Source organism: Melospiza melodia, chromosome 4, assembly GCF_035770615.1.
Source record: "Melospiza melodia melodia isolate bMelMel2 chromosome 4, bMelMel2.pri, whole genome shotgun sequence".
NCBI lineage: Eukaryota > Metazoa > Chordata > Aves > Passeriformes > Passerellidae > Melospiza > Melospiza melodia.
In genome coordinates this window covers 50,736,143-50,755,362 of record NC_086197.1, presented here as the reverse complement: position 1 = coordinate 50,755,362, position 19,220 = coordinate 50,736,143, and the positions used below count along the sequence as shown (strand labels likewise).

At 41.4% G+C, this 19,220-nt stretch overlaps 1 long non-coding RNA gene across 3 annotated transcripts in view; it reads left to right on the top strand.

Moving 5' to 3' along the window:
• LOC134417290 (uncharacterized) overlaps positions 1-18,854 on the top strand; it is a 73,847-nt gene extending 54,993 nt beyond the window's left edge. For 2 of the 3 annotated variants that reach the window (XR_010027545.1, XR_010027546.1), the window contains 2 exons: positions 2,159-2,275; positions 9,112-10,036. This is a non-coding gene — a long non-coding RNA (uncharacterized LOC134417290). Of the gene's footprint in view, positions 1-2,158; positions 2,276-9,111; positions 10,037-13,349; positions 13,407-18,564 lie in introns of those variants that run through there. The other variant, XR_010027547.1, reaches the window with a different exon arrangement.
• Positions 18,855-19,220: the final 366 nt, after the last annotated feature.

The window sequence follows — 19,220 nt, the reverse complement described above, 5'->3', positions numbered from 1 at the left end:
TGCTCTTTGTTATGCATATCAAAAATTTATCAGCAAATTAAAGCAGAAATGGGCTCATAGAAAATAATTCAGAGGGGAAAAAAACCTGTTTTTTGATCCAACTCAGAGCACCTGAACACTTCAGTGTATCATCTATGACTGAAAATGTCCATTTTCAGTTTATTTATGAGCAAAAAATATTTAAAATACTTCCATATACAGTAGACACTTCAGAGGTACTGAAATATGACAGAAATTCCAATTTTTTGTCAAAGCAGAAAGTTATGAAGCAAAATTTTGACAAAATTTTGCTTCATAAATTCATTTTACCTGGGTAAACTGAAAAAAGAAACCTGTGCCATTGCTTTCTTACTCATACCTCAGCAGTAGCCATTTTATGACCATGGATACAGAACTCTGATATAAGCCAGGATTCAAAAAAGTCATGAATCTAGTCTAGCACATAAATCCTAACACCTTGAAAGACAGACATGAATAAACATTTTTCTCCTCATGGCCTGTCCTGTAGTTATAGCCCCAGCTCTTTTTAGAGCAGACTGCTATAAAAGATGGTCCTCATCTTCTTCAGAAAATACAACTTTCCAATTCTTTAACTAATTAATTCCAACTAGTAACAGTTTATTGGTGCCCTGAAACATAGAAAACATGGAAATGTGCTGCTCTTGAATAGACTGGTCTTCAATTGAATGACACTGAATTCTCCAGAAAACGAAACTGCATTTTTTTAACAGTCAGGGGGTGACAAAGAAATCAGCTGACTCTAATCTTGACATCCTTTTTCAAGCAGAACTCACTTCTTGGTAATTTTATCTGACTTAGTGTTAAACAAATGCTAAGTTTAAATTGAATAAAAAGATCAGGTTGTCAGCTCATAACAATGAGTTAAGTCTTGGCATACAATAAAATCCAGATTAATGGAAAATTTTAAAAAGCCCACAGGACAATCATCTATCAAACTGATGCACTGCATTGCAGAGTATAGTTTACATTATCTGTGCTGCTTAACAGGGTTTGAGTAATGTGACTACTCAGCCTGAGGGGCAGATCTGCAGACCCTCACATCACCTCCCTCCTAGCACTTTGCTCTGCTATTCCTGATAGCAATATGCAGAAGATGAATACTTGCTTGCATCACTACCTTAAGCTCAGCACCAGAAGTCCAGATTTGGGACAAAGTTTACCATGTTTATTTTCATCTTCTGTAAGGATCTTATCTTCCCCACGTTTTGCATTGCTGGTTACCACGGCAAAGCAGGACGTAACAAGTAACTCTGACAACAGTATGAATGTGTTACTGATATGCCGCTCAATTGTTATCTTATTACGCCTTATTTCCAAAATAAAAACTGACTGGTTACAAATCACAAAATCAGTAGAAGATACCTGAATCATGGTGGGGAGAAATTAATTACTCTCAGAATGCAACTTCTAAATGTAACTTTATTAAATCTAGTATTTAAATACTTTTCCCCTTGGTAAAGACCTTTTATCCATTAATGCTGGAAAATAGCCTTTCATGGGATTAATTCCAAATCAAATTTAGGAGAGAAGCAGGGATAGTGTGTCCACAGACACATATGTGCAATTAAACGAGTACATGCTCACATAACAAAAAGCCAACTCAATTACCTCCCAAGTATAAAGCTTACAAAGAAGATGTGAACTTTATTCCAGAAAGTTTACCCAGCAAACATAAGAGAAAGAATGTGGAAGAAATTTATGTGAAAGCAAATACTTCATACCTTATAAAATCCCCACTGGCTGGTTGCAAAAAACTCTTGGAAATGCCAATTAGTCAGGTGTCTCTTTGTCCTTTTTAATTTTCCTGCCCTTATTAAATCAATATCTCCGGCAACTTAATGGCTCCCCAAAGTCTAGGTCAAACAGAGAGGCAAGAAGAGGTGGAATAAAAGGCTGTGCTTAATTTTGTGCCATGATCTAACTGTGGCTGAGGAGAGAAGGAATAATTTAGCCTGATTAAATAACTAAATATACAGTGCCTTGAAAGGAAAATTGGCCCTCACTCACAGTACTATGGAGATAATCCCTGAACAAAAACCATTACTACTGCTGGTTGCAAAGTTGAGACAAATTCTTTTCAGAGGCCTTTCATTTTTTTCTGTCCTGCACAAAGTGACTTTTATCTCCTCTCTGACAGCACCCTGTGAAGAAGAACATCAGTGTTTTAGCCCAAGCTGCAGCCAAAGAACCTCCCACCTTCATGGGCCAAACAAGACTCTGCTGCCCCTGAGTTTGGCTCGGCCCTTTACAGCAGGTGAGTGAATTCTAGTTGTAGCACATGGAGGAGAGCAGTCACTACTTTTGTCAGCTGACTTTTGTCAGCTTCAGGGACACTTGGGAATTTGGATTATCATAGTGTGGAATACCATACATGAGAGGGAAAATTGCTTTGGTAGAGCAAAAACACTGACTGATGAGAGTAAAAATGAGGAGGACCAATCTCATCCATAGCAAAGTTTGCAAGGACAGAGCCTGAGTTGCAAAAGCTGATATAATACCACCAATCTTGAGAGAGGCACCCACCATTTGCATAAGCTGGAGACCTGGCTAAGGAGGTGTATTCCAAGCTACTAGTTTTTGAAATGATGGCGTTGATTCAAGGTAAGAAGATAACTATCTGTTGAATGTTCTATTTTCATGCCTCTTGATTTGATAGGACTTTAGAGCAACAAGTTGCTTAAATTAAACACTTCAGCTTGATACCTAAAGAAGGGATGAGATACTTACAGCCTAATCCTACTAAATCGTCTCTTCCCATCCCCTCAAGACTGCTTACATTCTTGCTAAGAAAACAGGTCTTCCCCAGCTCAAAGATTGGACTTGTAGGAAAGACTGTTTCGTAAAAATGAAGTGTAAATACGCAAAATTAACCCCATGCATTTCTGGGAACCCAGATTAGATTTAAATGCTTCTCAGTAACATCTCTATGATATGAAAATTTTAAAGGTTCCAGAGAGAACAAGAAGTGGGACTATGCTAAATAATGAACTTTTATCCTAACACTTGCTATTGACTGAAAGCATAGAGGGAAAGCAGAGGTTTTCACTGCTGTAAAACGGCAGAGAACAACACAGAGAGAGGCAAAAAATACATAAAATGTTACCCTTGATTTTGGAGATTAGTCAATAGCTGAGCCAGAGCACAGATCAGGGTAGGGCAGGAGGAGAATTAGGACTGCACTATCTTTGTCTGGATAACAGGAGGAATGACACCACTAGAGGCAAGTGAGAATGTTATTTTCATAATGCTCCTCTACTGCAAACAAGTAGAGTCATCTTCACCTTGGAAATGAATAAAATAAGATGCAAAGTGATCCTAGCAGGGTTTTCAAAGGTTAATTAAATTATTTAGAGTGCAATCCACAAAAAGCAGCATCAGGTTTTCAAAGAAGCCCAGGTATAGAGCTTTTGCTGTGTTGGTGTCTTCACCTACTGGTAATAGAAATTGTAAGAAGTATTAAGAAAGAATACTTTAATTTCAAATTGATCAGAAACAGTTCTTCCTTCTCCCTAGCTGCTTCACTTTCACAATGAAAATGGATGTTGAGAAGAGGAATTATTTTATTAGGTTGTCTACAATGGTTTGTTCAGCAGTGGTTCGGACACCTAACTTCTTAAATTATTTAGGTGAAAAATTAGCGCTGGAAATCAAACTGAAAAACCCAAATGCTTCACTTAGAAAATGGTAACAATGCAGTTGTTTGAATGACTAGAAATTGCTTTCATGGATTTATACAGTTACCAAAGCAGAGTACTCTGTAATGCAAATCCCAGTTTCTCATTAAGAACATTAAAAAATGGAGAATTTCTTCCATGTTTGAGTGAGCAATCACGTTTTGTTCAAAAGGAGTACCAAAATAAATTTTGCTGCCGTTTTCATCTCTGTGCCTTAAGTCTGACTTGCTTATTCTCTGAAAAGCAGTGTAGCAAATGAATTTGATCACCAGTTTTCAATGTGCATGGATCAATGTGGCTGGTTCATGTTTAATATAATTCTCTGACCTGTAGCACTAGATTTGGTCTGTACACCGTTTGGTACTTCACATGCTGATGACATAGATCAAAGCAAGGTAACACAGATTTTAATGAGAAACCATTAGAAGTGTGTTTATTCCACATTTAGCCAAATCAATTAACATTTAAGATCTCATGAGAGAAACTTTTTTTCTAATATTTTTGCCTATCACAACTTTAATGCATGTGGCATGATGAAAATGATAGTTATTTCAGTGCTTAGGGAGTTTTGGCTGCCAAAATAAAAACCCACACCTGCATAATCCTAAGAACGGGAGGCTCCACACCTTGGGGGGATTCATGTCCATGGCAGAGTTTCCTGGATCAGGACCATTGTTTAATTTATACCCATGGACTGAAAATTCCTGGATTCTTCAGCTTTGCCTTCTATGAGTTGCAGGAGTGGATGAGTCATTTAACCTCATACCTAACATGTCATTTCCCATCATCTATTGAGTATGCAACCACAAGAAGATGAAGCAAAACCCCAGCTATTTCTTATCTCACAACTGTGTTTATTTTGAGCTAATCAGTCATACTGACATCTGTTTGGCCCTGATCCTGATTTTGTTAATAAGCCATTTGTGTAAATCTGTTCTTTGCAAGACCATGCCTTAGTGCACCCTGAAGACTGATGAATGCATTCTGGAAGCCAGTAATACTTTAGGATAAGTCCACTTAGAAACTCCACTAATCTTCCAATAAATATTGTCTGTGAATGAGCTCATGAACCTCCAGAAGACCAACTTTATCTCTGGGGTCTAAGTCATACAATGGGCAAGTTTCCAAATAGGAAAAAAGCAAACTCCTTACTCTCCACAATCTTCCCCCAATCTCTGTTGTTGCTTAAAAAAATGGTCCACTCTTTTATATGTACCCTTGAAAATACTGCAGTTATTTAATTATTCTGTTTCTTGTCTCATGGTAATTCTCCTAGACCCTTTCTACAACAATGGTTCATATTTCTGAAGGCCAGAGCCAGCCAGACCAATCACATGGTCTGGCCTCTTGCATAACATGCACCACAGCATTTCACTCTCTGATCTCTGAATCAAGCATTGTACCTTGCGGGAATTCCAGGGGATCTTTTTTTGACTCCGAGCTCTGGAGAATTTACCACATCCTTGGTTATCCATTCCAGACATATGTTGTCTTCATGGTTATGGCATTTGCAATTTGAATTTTTCTGATTTTCCACCTTTTAAGTCTTCTGTCCCACTGTGGTCAACGCACAGTGAGGTCTCTTTGGTATTCTTCTTGCCATGCAAAGCTTCAGGCTGAGACCCAGAAGGCCTCTCCATCTCCGACTCAGACAAACACACTACCTGGAGCTGCTCACATCCTCAGCAGTCAAAGTGGATTTAACACCAAATTCTCTCCAATAACTCTTCTCTGAAATCTCTTCAGGTTCTCAGCCTTTGGTCTGAGGGCATTAACCAGTGCAGCAGGCAGTAGAACTGGGCAGTTCTTCTTGGACATAGCCCAGCCTTGTCTCACTGCACAGGCCCCACTGCCACATCAGGCCACTTTGATCACTCACCTGCCTAGTTGTACCTTGTCACTGCTTCCCAGAAAACACGGCTTCCTCATCCAGTCTGCAGTGTTTATTTCTCGTCTGCCTAATCTCTCATTCCTCCTCTTTCTTAAAAAACACATTTTTTTCACCACTGGGCTTCCTGGATAGCACTGGTTATGCCACTCTGACTTTGGCTATGTATTTCCAAGGAAATGACACTTCACCTGGAAGCTTAGCATATTCTCTGTTACAAAAGAAAGCCTATAGTAATGAATTCTTATTTCTGTCTACTTCCTTATGTCCTTATTTCTGTTAATTCCTTATCTCCCTTGAGTCACTCTAGCTGGAAAATGGAGTCCCAAAACAGACTTCTCAAAAAGTCTGCATTTATTGGCTCCACAGGTTCCTGTTGTCTTTTGGATGTGAGATTCACAGGCGTGTTTCACAGCAGAGGCACAGGGGATGGCTGTGCCAAAGCTATAGAACTTCAGCAATGACTGTATTCACATCCAGCATTTAATTTTCTTTCATGCTACAGTGTCATATAACCTGTATTCATAGCAGGCTCCTGTGAATGCACAAATAAGCATATTGGTGAAAACTGGGAGCATTAAAGTCTGGTGTTCTGCCATCATGCATGCCTGTGGACCCTGTGTAATCCCACAAAATGTCACAGGGATTCAGGCAGACCTGCACCCTCTCCTCCAGATGAGGAGCACTGGCAGAGTCGTTTGCTCCACAGCAGATGTCTGCTTTCCAGATAATCCCAGAACCTTAGCAATGCTGAGGTCTTTATCCTTCAGCTACTTTGACTGAAATAAGACAACCACTTCAAAAGTTTCTGAGGGGAGGAGGAATGACACACAGGCAGGCAGACACTCATACAGATGGACAGTCACGGGCTAAAAAGGGAAGGAGATAAATAATTTGTATTGTGGGAGTTTGTCCTTAGTCACTTTACCAATCTTTTCTCCTCTACTTTACAATCTCTGCTATGAAATTTCTGGCTGCTCACCCTTGATGCACACTGAGACAAATGCTACCTGCGTTTTTATCCTTCTGGTAGTCACTTTTCTAGAAAGGTTTCTTTTCCTTGTAAATTCATATAACAGGAAACACCAAGAAAGTTACAAAAAAAGACTGCTTAGTGTACCCAGGCTCCATCTGTTGCTCTCAACAAGTCCCAGGAAAGTACTTAATTTTGGCCACTTGTAAAAGACCACTGAAATCTCTGAAAGTCTTCTGAAGCAGCTCACAGCCTGTGAGTCTGCAAACCCAGAAAGCATACCAAGAGCTTTATTTGGGACCATGCTACATTAAGCACAGCATAATGAGTAGCTGCATCTGAAAGTCAGTGCAGAAATCCCCAGGGTGCCACTGAGGGGACTCCACACAGTGGGAAGGGGACAGCTGTGTCAGTTTGGGAAGAACTTCACCTTGACTTGCCTGCTCCCAGATGGCTGTCTGGACAATGCGTTTTCCAGAGTGTGGATCTGGCCAAACATCTCACAGTCCCACCAGTCTGGGCTGGGATCACCCCATCTCTCTTTCTCCCTGAGGCAGAAGTGCTCTGGCAACACCAGGGTAGCCAGACCCTGTAGCAGGAGGCAGAGAAACAACCCCTGTCAGGTGCCAGGTTTGCTTTATAGGGACTGTTAGTACAGTTAAAACACACCAGCAAAAACCAGGCTGCACACCCAGAGTATCACAAAAGGCCTCCTCTATCAGCCCAACCAATTTGCTGCTCTCATGGGAAAAATCAAAGGGCCCAGGGCAGCAGACAGTCTGTTAGCAAGCTACAGAAATAGTGAGTGGCTGATGTCTAGACTCAGGAAAGGAAATTCCTGTCCATGTTCAGAAGAGCCACACGCATACACCCACAAATAAAAATAACAGGAAGGCATGTGCTGCTGACATCTTTGATAGTGGCCTGAGGGAAACGTGGTAGTTTGGCAGAAGCAGCAAGCCAGGCACCTACTTAGACGTGACCGTCAAGCCTACTGATGATGGTGCCCTGACAGACAAGTCTTAGAGAAACCTGATCCAGTATGGTAGCACAGCAAATGCAAGGGGCAAGGCCTGGGGAGAGGCCCCAGACACATTGAACAGCTCAAGATCTCCTACAGGAGGAGAAGGTTGCAGGTTGTCGCAATGGCTGAGAGAGACAAATGTGTGCAGCTCTTACAGCTTCCGTCTTTTGGCCTGGGAGCCCATATGTGTTCAGATGCATTCATCTCTCTCTGAGAAGGGAACTGGGTGATATGTGCATACCCATAAGACTCTAGAAAATTCCTGGCCCAAACATATTTATCACATTTTAATGACCTGTAGAAGTTCTCAGGTTTTGGTGATAATGACCACAATCTCTTACACACACACATACAAAAAAAAAAAAAAAAAAAAAAAAAAAAAAAAGAAAGAAAGAAAGAAAATAAAAGAAAAAAAAAAAAAAAAAGGAAAAAAGAGTGGGTCAAGGGTCTGCAAATCATACTGACCTGGTTCTCTAATTAATAGCAATACAAAGCGGAGTTTTCTTTGCCTTTTTGTTTTCCCCTTAAGATATTTTCCCCCCTAAGATATTTGCTACTAGACTGGAGAGCTTCCTGCTCCATTTAGCAAAGACCAGAACAGATTCACAGACTAGCCAGGCCTCAGACATTATGTGATCTGAATGCAATTTCTCCACCCAGTCAACAAACACTGTATGTTTATTAATTTCATAAGAGGCTAATGGGGATGCGGGGAGGGAGGGAGAAAGGAAACGAAGGAAGGAGGGAGAGGAGGAAATTCTCTTTGACCATGCAGAATGCCAGAGTTCAGAGAATTGTTACTAGCACAGTATGCTGAAACTAGAGCTGGGCAGTCTCTTTACTTCACAGCAAAACTTGCCTTAGGACTGGAAAACAAGATTTCTGTTCCACTGGGCTGGCACACAGCATACAACACAGGCAGGAAGTGAAGAAGAATTTACCAATGAGAGGTCAGGGGAATGTAAACAAAAGTGGTTTTCTTTTACAAAATAAGAGAGTTGGGACTATAACTCTGCTCTTTCACATCACTAGGTCATTCTACTGGCACACTCAAGGCCAGCAAACCCTTCTGGTTGCCTGGACCATTGTGGCAGGCCCCTCTCACAGACAAGCTCCTTGTAGAAGGCAGCGCTGAGCAAAGCTGGTGTCCATCAGGGGCCTGGATACACAAAGTATGGCCAGCATTCTCAGAATGCTATCTCAGCAGTGCCCACAGCTCTTGGGCAGAAGATAAAGACTGCAACCCTCATAGCAATTCATAGTCTCCATATTCTTTTTCTTTACTGGCCTCAAATAAAAGAGTGTTTGTGAGCAGACCAGAGGCTACTGAGCTTGAATCAATGAGTTCTGTGCATCCAAGCAGCCTTGCTGTAGGGATTTCTCTTGTACCTCGTGTCTCACCTTCTCCCAAGATCCACAGCTGAGCCTCATTGCAAACTTTTGACAGAAGCTGTGAATCAATGTTTGCTCCTTAAATCTCCTTCCTTGGCCAAAGCATTGCTTATTACAGCTCTCCTTCCTTACCTTGCAGGCTGATTACTGCCTTCTTGGTCCACATTTGAAAATTCCCTAAGAAGCCAGCAGTGTTCCCACCTACGCAGAAGAGACTGCGAAGATGTGGATGCACTTCATCCATCTATACACATGTTAATGCAAGTTGTACTTAGTTCAATCTATCCCACCATTTGCTCCCATATAAAAGAGGCTTTATGCTTTTGTTTGAGACAAGTATTTGATTTAGAATGTGAGTTACTGAGTGAAAACATCATAGCCTACACTGCAGGAGAAGAGGATAATAGATCTATCTAATTCTCTCTTTTCACCTTACATTTGCTAGATCCTGCACATCTGGTTACATCTATGTGGGATAAAGGAGAGAGACTTCATGTAGCTCACCTAGCAAAAAATGCTCAGTAGTTTTTGCTCTGATAAAAATACCATTACATTATATGTTGTCTTGGTTTGGAAAGACAGGTGTCTGCTGAGGAAGGCAGGACTCTCCCCTGAAATGGAAAAATGTAAACCCCCCCTCCCTCTGAATTGCTATAAATTTTAAATTAAGGGGCTTTCAGGCAAAAATATGGGAGCAGGAATAACAGTTCTTTATTAGGGAAGAAAATAAAAACATAAAATAAACAATGCAGTAAACCAAAACAACGCTGACAGAGTCAGAACCCAACCTGACACCCTGTGGGTCAGGGTGTTGGTAGCAGTCCAATTGGAATTGTGGCTGCAGTCCTCCTGGAGTGTCAGGTGTGGTTCTGTTGGAGGAGGGATCCTGTAGAAGAGGTATAGTCTTCCTCTGAAGATCCAGTGGAAGAGGCAGCTGTTCCTCTGGGAAATCCAGTGGAGAAGCCATGCTGGTGTTCCAGAATCTCCACATTATATCTGGGTAGAATGCTTGGTTCCTTCCCTCTGGGCAAATATCTCACAATGGGATGCTATTGTTCTTATCAGTCATACAGTGATATTCAATAGCCTATTATCAGCAGATGTCTCCTCAGACAGAGGATTGGTTGTGGAAGAGATAAGGAAAACTGCCCTCTTAACAGAAGACAACTGCCATACAGATGGCAAATAGAATACGTCTTGCCTTGCAATCTGGGACATATGTGCATTACACAAAAGGTAATCAATTGTCTGCAAATGATACTTGATACAGGACAGTGTTCCCGTCCACAGTTTTTTTCAGTGAGATTCCAATTGGAAAGCTAATGCCAGAGCTGCACTCTTCATTGATGAAGAGTTACACAAAAGGGACTTCAAACACCATGAACCATAAACCACTTCCTTGAAACCTATTCCTAGGAGCAGATGGCTTACACTGTTTGCCAACACTTTTGTCCAGTGAGGAGAGAATTCAGTGGATGCTATAAATTAATATGTGACTTTTTTTCCTGCACCCAGGGAGTTTACTATGAATTTATACACTGAACAGCTTTCCTCTCAGTTGTAAGACAGATGAGGTCACCAGAACTACAGTAAACACTGAGTCCAGGAAAACTGAATTTTGTGTTGGTCCATCATGCTTTTTACTTGTCAATTCTGCTCATGTAGGTGGCAGTGACTATTGAACAATTTCAAGACTGCGCAGTCACAGACTAATTGAAAGCTTGTAGAAATCTGGCAGAAGCCTTTCTGATGCCTTGGGCCCCTATCACACCCTCTTTATATCTACACTCTTTTGAAGATTCAAAGTCAGCTAGAAAGGATAAAGTGAGAATGCACCTGGATAAAGAAGCACATAATCTGTTTATTTTCTTCCTTCTGTCCTTCCATCGTATTCATTTTTAATGGGTAAAAATTTTTTCAGTCCCTTAAATTGCACACTCTGTTTCTTACTTTTTTAAACTATATGGTGCAGCCAGGTGGTGAACCAATAATATTTTTCACCTCTGTTGACACAATTAAACACTATGATTTTCAACCACCAGGAAAAGTTGGCTGGTTGAGTAAGAGCAGTTTGACAACTGAGATATTTATGCATAGCCAAAATGAGATAGTGCCCTATATTTTAAACAGTTCAAGTCAGAGGAGAAAAATGTAAAATTGGTTCCTAGATAACAATGCCTAATCTTTGTTTTTATGGCACATTGCTGTGCAATTAAGGTTGGCTTATGAAAGCTGTGCATGAGCACACTCAAATCACTGCATAACCTCATAGATGGCAGGAAGGAAAACAAATACTCTACTGTTTAAGCTTTCTGAAGTAAAGTCTTCAAGATAAACAGTGTGTCAGGCTGACAGGTGTGACTTCTTTAGCCTTTGCCTGATGAATTTTTGCATTCACAGCTGAGACTGATAGCCTGAAACTGTTGATGGAAAAACCCTTGTTCAGATTTTAATGGGAATATGAATATCTGGGTTTTAGAAGGGTCTGGCTTCTGTGCAAGGCATGGGGGAGGATGGTGCTGCAGCTATGCAGGACTGGTGTCTCACTCAAGGTATGCAATATAAGAGCATAGAATTGTCTAGTAAGATGATCAGATGCTTCTTCACCATGATACCTAGAAAGCACAAAGGTTCTTCAGAGGCTTCTTCTTAATTCTTCATAAAAATACCAAAGATTCCTACTACCACACCATTCTTGATTTCAGCAGGTTCTTCACTTGCCAGTGTCCAGTTCTTTATGGAACTGTTGCTAGTAAGCACATGACAGGAGTATTAATAGCATCTTCCCGTGGATGGTTGTGCTTGTCCAGGATTTTAGCTTAGGTCAGCCTGGGTCCAAGGAGGACTGAAGCATGGATGGAGAGACATGTAATTGTATTGAACACAATTAGGAGAAAGAGATGAGCAGGGATCATCTGTACAAGCAATTTCATATTGTCAAAGAAAGACTGCAATCTCCAGGCTAACCAAATATGAAAAAAAGGTTTGCTGAGACCACGCCAGTACATGGAAATTCCAAGAACAACAAGCTAATCCAATAAAATCCAATAAGACATTGAGATTGAGAAGTAGAGAGACAAATTGTGTTCATACTCCATGAAAATACAGAGCAATTGTAAGTCCTATAAACTCTCCAAGATTTTTTTTCCTGTCCAAGAAAATCACTTCTGTCTCATATGGCTTGAATTTAAACCAACTAGCTCAAATCCTCGCCCTTAACTCAATCACTGAGAAAATAAAGAGTAAGTAAAGTTCAAAGTGAAGCAGAGGGGCAGCACATGGAGCTGGGCACAAGGATGGAGTGCCAGGCAGATCCAGACACTGCCCCACCACTCCCACATGGGGCTGGGGCCAGATGGGGTTTGTTACCTTGAAAAGCTCTAACAACAGGAACCAAAGGGGCACCCCCTTCCCTGCCTGAGATTTCCAAAGGGCTGTCACACTTCAGAGGACTTCTCAGTGGCCAATGGCCCCATGTGGATGCACGACAGCTCCAAGATGTCACTTCTGTGTTGACAAGCACCTGCAAATGTTTGGGAAGAGGAGAAAAGATATGTGCAACCCTTCACTGCTTCTCTTACACAAAATATTCTACTGCATTAGCAGTCTTTCCAGCTGCTTCAGGGATAGATAATTTCAAGTTTTTCAGAGTAATTATCTGCACAGTCCCTTTTCCCCCCTCTCAAACAGCTGATTTATAAGGTGATGGCAAGACTGTACTCCATCAGGTCACCTAGAAGTGAAGGAGAGATAAAAACTGACTCTAAAATTTTTATTATTTTTTAGGTAGTAAGTTACAAATATTGCTGAGGAAAGGCAAAAAGATTGGAAAGCTCTGAGCATGCCTTAAATGTAAAACAATGGGAAAATCAGGGCTAGGCTATGACTGAATTGCACAGGAGTCTAGACCACACACACACAAAAATGTGTAAGTCAGTTCAGAGCTCAAGACCAAGCATGGTTTTTTTCATCCCCACAGATGATAACTGGGATGATCAATTCTTCCCCAGAAGTTCATTTTCACTTATAAGAGTGACTTTGTAAAAAAATTTCTTTCCCTGAGTATTCAGTACCTACCATGCTTACTCCAGCAACCATATATGCATTAATTTTTGCTGTTTTGTTACCACTGAACAGCCAATGGAGTTACAACAGTCAATTCCAAAATGCAAAAAAAGGGGGTTGCAAACAAGAAAAGACTGTGACCAGTAGACTCTGTGCTGTCAGTGGCAACACTCTGCCAACACAACTGGCAGTGACAACAGCGAGCATAGGGAATGAAACAGAAATCCTCTACCCTTCTCCATTTACCACATTTAATCCAGGCTTGGCAATGCCCTGTAAACAAAGAATTCCACATTGCTATTTTTTTTCCAGAAGACCTGCTGTTCTATCTACAACACAGCACAACTGACATACAGCACTTCTAGAAGGGTAAACATTTTCTGTTTTTCTTTTTTTAAAGATTTTTAAAGACTGAGCTCTCTGCTCTTCTTGCTACCTGAACTTTTCCTAAAGCTTAAACTGCACAGTATCTCCTTTGATGTGTTTGCTCATTTTCTTAAAAAAAAAAATCAATTAAAAATAACCAGGAGGAAAGAGATGGTGTGTCTCTACAAGGCTAGCATATCAGATATCCTGTGTTATAAATGTACATGAGTGGAATAGTCAAATGAAAAGGCTGAAGTTCAGTTTAGAGGCCCATGCCAAAAGGAAACAGAATCAAGGTGATACTGTGAGAAAACATCAGGTATAAAGAGATGCAGAGGCAGGAGGAGCAGAACGACATCCTTGTTTTGCTTTGCAGAGCCAGGGAGCAACCAGCTGAGCAGGGTGGGGCGAGATGAGCTCCCAGCTGGGCACAAGGCAGAGCAGAGCACGGCTGGTGGCCCTGCAGTTTCCTGCAGCCAGGAGGGTGTTCCTGGAATGTCTGAAAGGCAAACCTGGCAAGTAATATGGGAGCTGGACGAAAAGGGAGAAGGACTGGGGATTAAAAATGATCACTTTCCAGAAATAACAACAAAAAACAGCCACGAATTTCTCCCTTAACAGAAGACATGGGGATACCAATATATACCAGCAGTATGATAAACTCACTCACTCACTCACTCACTCACTCACTCACTCACTCACTCACTCACTCACTCACTCACTCACTCACTCACTCACTCACTCACTCACTCACTCACTTCCCCATTTCTGTTAGCTTGCACTGGCTTTTTCACTATTTATCAGAAGGAAAAGGCAGGAGTTTTGTTCACAGAGTGATTTAAATAACAAGGCCTGAACCGAGGAGCATGATGCCCCAGCTCTGCCCCAATGACAAAAGCAACTGGCTGTGAGGCACACTTCCCTATCTGCTGGCAGCACAGCACTCCAACACCAAGGCTGCAGCCACCCACTGCTGGTGCAGGCACAGAACACGACCTTTTCCTCCATAAATAACAGTACTCCATCCAAGTGTCATTATTACATTCTTTCATGTGTGATGCAAGCCATTCCCAGGAATAAATAGTCTGGTGCATGATTATGCAGAGTGGTTTTATTGGGAGACAGTTAAAGAAAACACTGCCCACACCAGATTAGTCATGGACAAATCAGAGAAAACTATGAAATAGCGTACACATTTTTTAAGTGTTGCATTAAACACACTTCAAAATCCCAACATCTGACTATTTGTATTCTTTTATCTGTTGCTGCATAATCCCCAGCCTTAGGTTCCAGCAACTGAAAACACTTAAGACTCAGACAAAATGGTGTCAGCCTACCCAAGTGCCTAGTTGGAGCTGGTGGGGTGAACATGTCCAGTAAATGCTGACTCTGATCTCATTAGGTACAGCCAAGGACTGCTGCCTCATAATACAGAAAAGCAGGAGGTTGCCAAAGAACTGGTTTGCAGTCCAAATCAATACTCAGACAAAAACAATCTCAAAATAGAAACAATGTCCTAATTATATCTCCCCTGAACACTAATAGAATATTACAGTCATTAAAAATAGAACTTTAGAAAAATGAAGGTCTTTCCAAGGGCTCCAGCTACCGGCCTCTCCCTCCCACACATTTGTAGCACTCATTGCCTTTACTCATCTGTTGTCATCCTCGAGCTGTGAGAGGTCACACATTGACCCTGCCAAACCAGAAGAGGTACAGGGAGGTCTCCACCCACACACAGGGATTGGAATGTCAGATTAAATCTCTTATTTGAAGGAGTGGAGGCAGTCAGAGCTTCCTCAGAAAGAGGCTCAAATCACATTGGGATGGCCACCTACGTTTTTCTGCTGAATTCCTGTACTTTAGGGAAATTTAGGCAGCATTGAGCAACTCTGCTGCTCACCATATAATGCATGGTCCGTATGTCACTCTCTCTTTTGTCCATCCTGACTTTAGCTGTCTGGGCAGGGAAGGGAATTATTTGTTTAAATCAAAAATATTTCAGGATCCTCTACATGTTATTCAAATAGTAAAAACAATTATAGAAATATTTCTGGTTTACCTTCATGTGATGACACTAAGGTAATTCAATTCTCCTTGCTGCCTGTACTAGCACAAAAGGGAAAGAAGAGTAGTATGAAAGAGCAGCTCCACGATAGGGGACAGTTTCCCTTTTACTTTGAGTCCTCTCACTTCCTTTGACACCTTCATTGCACCCACAAGTCTCTTAAGGGAGTGAAGGAAAGAGAATAACACTGAGTAACCGATACTGCCACCATGGCAGTGCGTTACTGGAAGGTGTTTGGATACAGTCACCTATAAAGCGTACACAGGAGAGAACAGCAAATGGGGGAATCCTCCCCATGATCTTCACTACAGAGGAATTATCCAAATGGTATTTGAGGTAGTGTCAGTATTTTGACTGAGAAGGAAGCCTGATGAAAGAAGGAGTAATGTTATACGTGGAGGGACAGTGGGGGTAAGAGCACACAGAATTCAGAGGCTTCAGACAGACATTCAAAAATCTGTTGCATGGTCTCTCTAGCTCATTGGTTCATAAACTCCAGTGGCCCAGGGGATATTTTACAGCACTCCTGCCTTCTCCCTGATATGGCTTGAAAGCAGTACAATATTTTGATCTTTAAGCTGTGCCAGCACAAACATCTGCTGAAGAAGAATTAAGAAAAGACCAGCTGTGTGAAGGATAAACAACACAAACTTTATCATGTCTGTTTTTTCCTCTGCTAATATTTTGTTTATTAACAGAACTACTTTATTTTATTGGAAATTCTGGTGTTCAGCTGGTCTCAGTCTATACAAAGAATCTTCTCCCAATGGCATGATGCCAGTCTGTGTCAGCTGTGGATCGAGCCCTACATGTAGGAGACATACTGTATTTCCCATTTTCCAGCCCTTGATCTCTGGGTAATTGTCCATCCTAGGTTTGCCAGAGGTGTCTGCTTGCTGCATAACAGCTTCAAAGGGAGGCTGGACAACTGCTTGATGGAGGATGCTCAACACATTTGTTCCTGGCCCTTGTACTGGCTTTTATGTGTGCCTTTCACCCTCTCAACCAATCATCACTGTGACCATAAATCTTGCCTAGGACATGCTGTGAAAATCCACAGAGGCATCTGAACTCGTTCATGCAGCAGCACAGTGCTGAGAGGGCAGTGGATGACAAACAAGAAGCACTTCTCCCCTTAGGTGGCCTGCTCTTCCTTGTCAGTCACACTGTGGGGAGAAGTAGCTGAAAACCAGCTGTCCTGCCAAAAAGGATAGAAGAGTTTCTTGTGGGCAATGAGACTTATTTATTTATTTATTTTACTTATTTACCACACTCTAGTAAGAAGTTTGATTTTCCTAAATCTTACAAATCACCTGCCAAGGACACGGAGCATCTGGCTTTCTTCAGCAAATAAATTGCTTGCCATGTGTCTGCTGTCCAAAAAGACATGCTGCCCCCAAGTTACAGTCCTGAAAAGGATTCTGTCAACATGTTTTATCAACTAATAATAATGAAAAACTCCTGTGTTTTTCTTGCAACTATTTATAAAATGTCTCCAGAAGCCAGACTGTGAATCAACCTCCTTATCCAACTTTTGTTTCTACCCATGCAAATGCTCTTGGGTTTGTTATTAGAGGGCTGTTCAAAAACAGCTGGGCTGCTTTTTCAAGCAGCCTTTATTTAAAGGGTTTTGTTCTGAGTACAAAGGCTCAGATTCAGAGATCATTCATGGACTTAAAGTCAAGCATATTCTTGATTACTTTGCTGCACTGAGGCCTAAAGCATTTGCATTGAAGCAAAATACACACAAGCATCTGTGACACGCTGGATGCTGGTAGGCCTGGTGCTGTGGTAGCTGAAGAGTGGATGTAAATTCCTCTCAACCTGTTAAGCTGGTGAGTCAAAGTAGCTAAATAAATTGGGACAAGGACTGTGTATGCACAGCTTTGACTTGGAAGGCGGCTGTGGCAGAATGTGGAGGGAATCCCATCATCAGAGATTTTCCACAGGAGCTGGCTGCACAGCTCACATTCAGGCAAAGAGCACGGGGAAGGAATTTTAGCCTTGTGTGGTTTACAGCCATGCATGCTGCTCCTGGTGCTAAAAAGCCAGGAGCAAACCACCACAATCACTGTGGTCATCACCACCTGCCCTCTCACCCAGCAGGGCTGCATTGGCCTCATTGGTAAGAGCTCACTCACTCACAAGTGAAGATCCCCATTGCATTTATCAGGACCATTGCAGGGAACTTCTCATGGGTTTGCTGTGAGCTAACTGGGTATACTGGAGTGTAGCAAGAACTGTTGCTAATTCTCATTAAATACGAGGATCTGACTCAACCCACACTGAAATCAAGGCAAAGACTCCCACAGATTTAAGAAGGTACTAGATCAGAGTCTCAGACTTGTAAAATCTTCAGGTCAGGGACCACAGCTTTGTTACAATCTATAGTGTGCAGTTAATTTGCTCTCTAAATAATAAGAATTTGGAGGTAATTTGATGGGCGCTTGGGAAGAAGCTTCCAAAACCTTCCAAAGAGCCTTGTTATCCCAGCATACTAACACATCCTACCAGAGCTGTGTTAATCTTTTAAAATATCTTTGTACAAAGACTGTAAAATCCTAGTTGGTTACGTGGGTTGCAATTGTTCTGCAAAAGCTATTCATATCAGATCAATAGCTGAACTTGGAAAAAATAGTAAAATAAAAGGCCCATCCATCTGTTATTTATTCCTTTGCACATAATCAATAGTTTGCTGCTAATCTCCACTGTACAAAATCTTTGAAATCTTTTATGCACCTCTTTGCATGCTTTTCCTCCAACATGAGATGCAACTCAAAAAGTTACCTTCAAGTTCAGAAGTCAGCTGTGGATAGTCAAGCTATCCATCTGTTCCAGGGCTTTGCAGAGGAAAGCAAATAAATGCGGGAATGAAGGACAATGGAATCTCTAAAATACATGGTGTTTCCTTTGACTTACCAATGGATAGTGCAGTTCACACTTGAGCAGGATTGTAAAAGCTTTTGACAGTTAAATTATGTGATAGATGAGTAATGTGATGATTGACTCTCACAATTAATAGACAAATAATATATATATATATTTCAAGAAAAGTTTTATAGATTTATAGTTATGTTTTAATCCCTCACGCAGCTATCAAGAGACAGCCAGGGTTGTGACATCTGGGAGGGCTGGCTTGTCACTATGGCAACATCTGACCTCCAATCAGGATTTGAGGACGAGATCTCCACCTCTGGACAGCGAAGAAGGGGTTGATGGACAGAACTTTGGGAGGGGTTAAAGGGTTAAAAAGGGGAAAACCTCCATTGTGAGGCAGCTGAGCACATGGCAGGGAAAATCTTTTGTTCCCAGCATTGTAACCTTTTATCTTTATTCAGTCTTTTGTTGTATTTTGATAAGGTTTAATAAACCTTCCTAAACCATGAAAAGTGAGTAGCGATTTCTCACAATTAGGTGGGGTGGGGATTTTTTACATAAAGATACTGATTTAGGACTGTTTCTTCCCAGTGAGTGAGGTGTTAGCTCTGCCAGCTTTGAGTGAGACAGACTGGCTCCTTCAGTTTTACCTGGGAAATGCACAGGGAAGTCACAGGTCTATCTGACTGCTTTGTGTTAGTGGCAGACTTCTCCTTTCCATCTCTGCAAGACCCTCAAATTGCAATTTACTGGCTAAATCAGCCACAAGAACAAAACCTAGAATTCCCCCTGAAATCTTATGTGGCACTTGAGGAAACTAATGGGCAAACCCCCGGCCTGGCGGATACATTTTACTGGAGCTGCTTATCCCA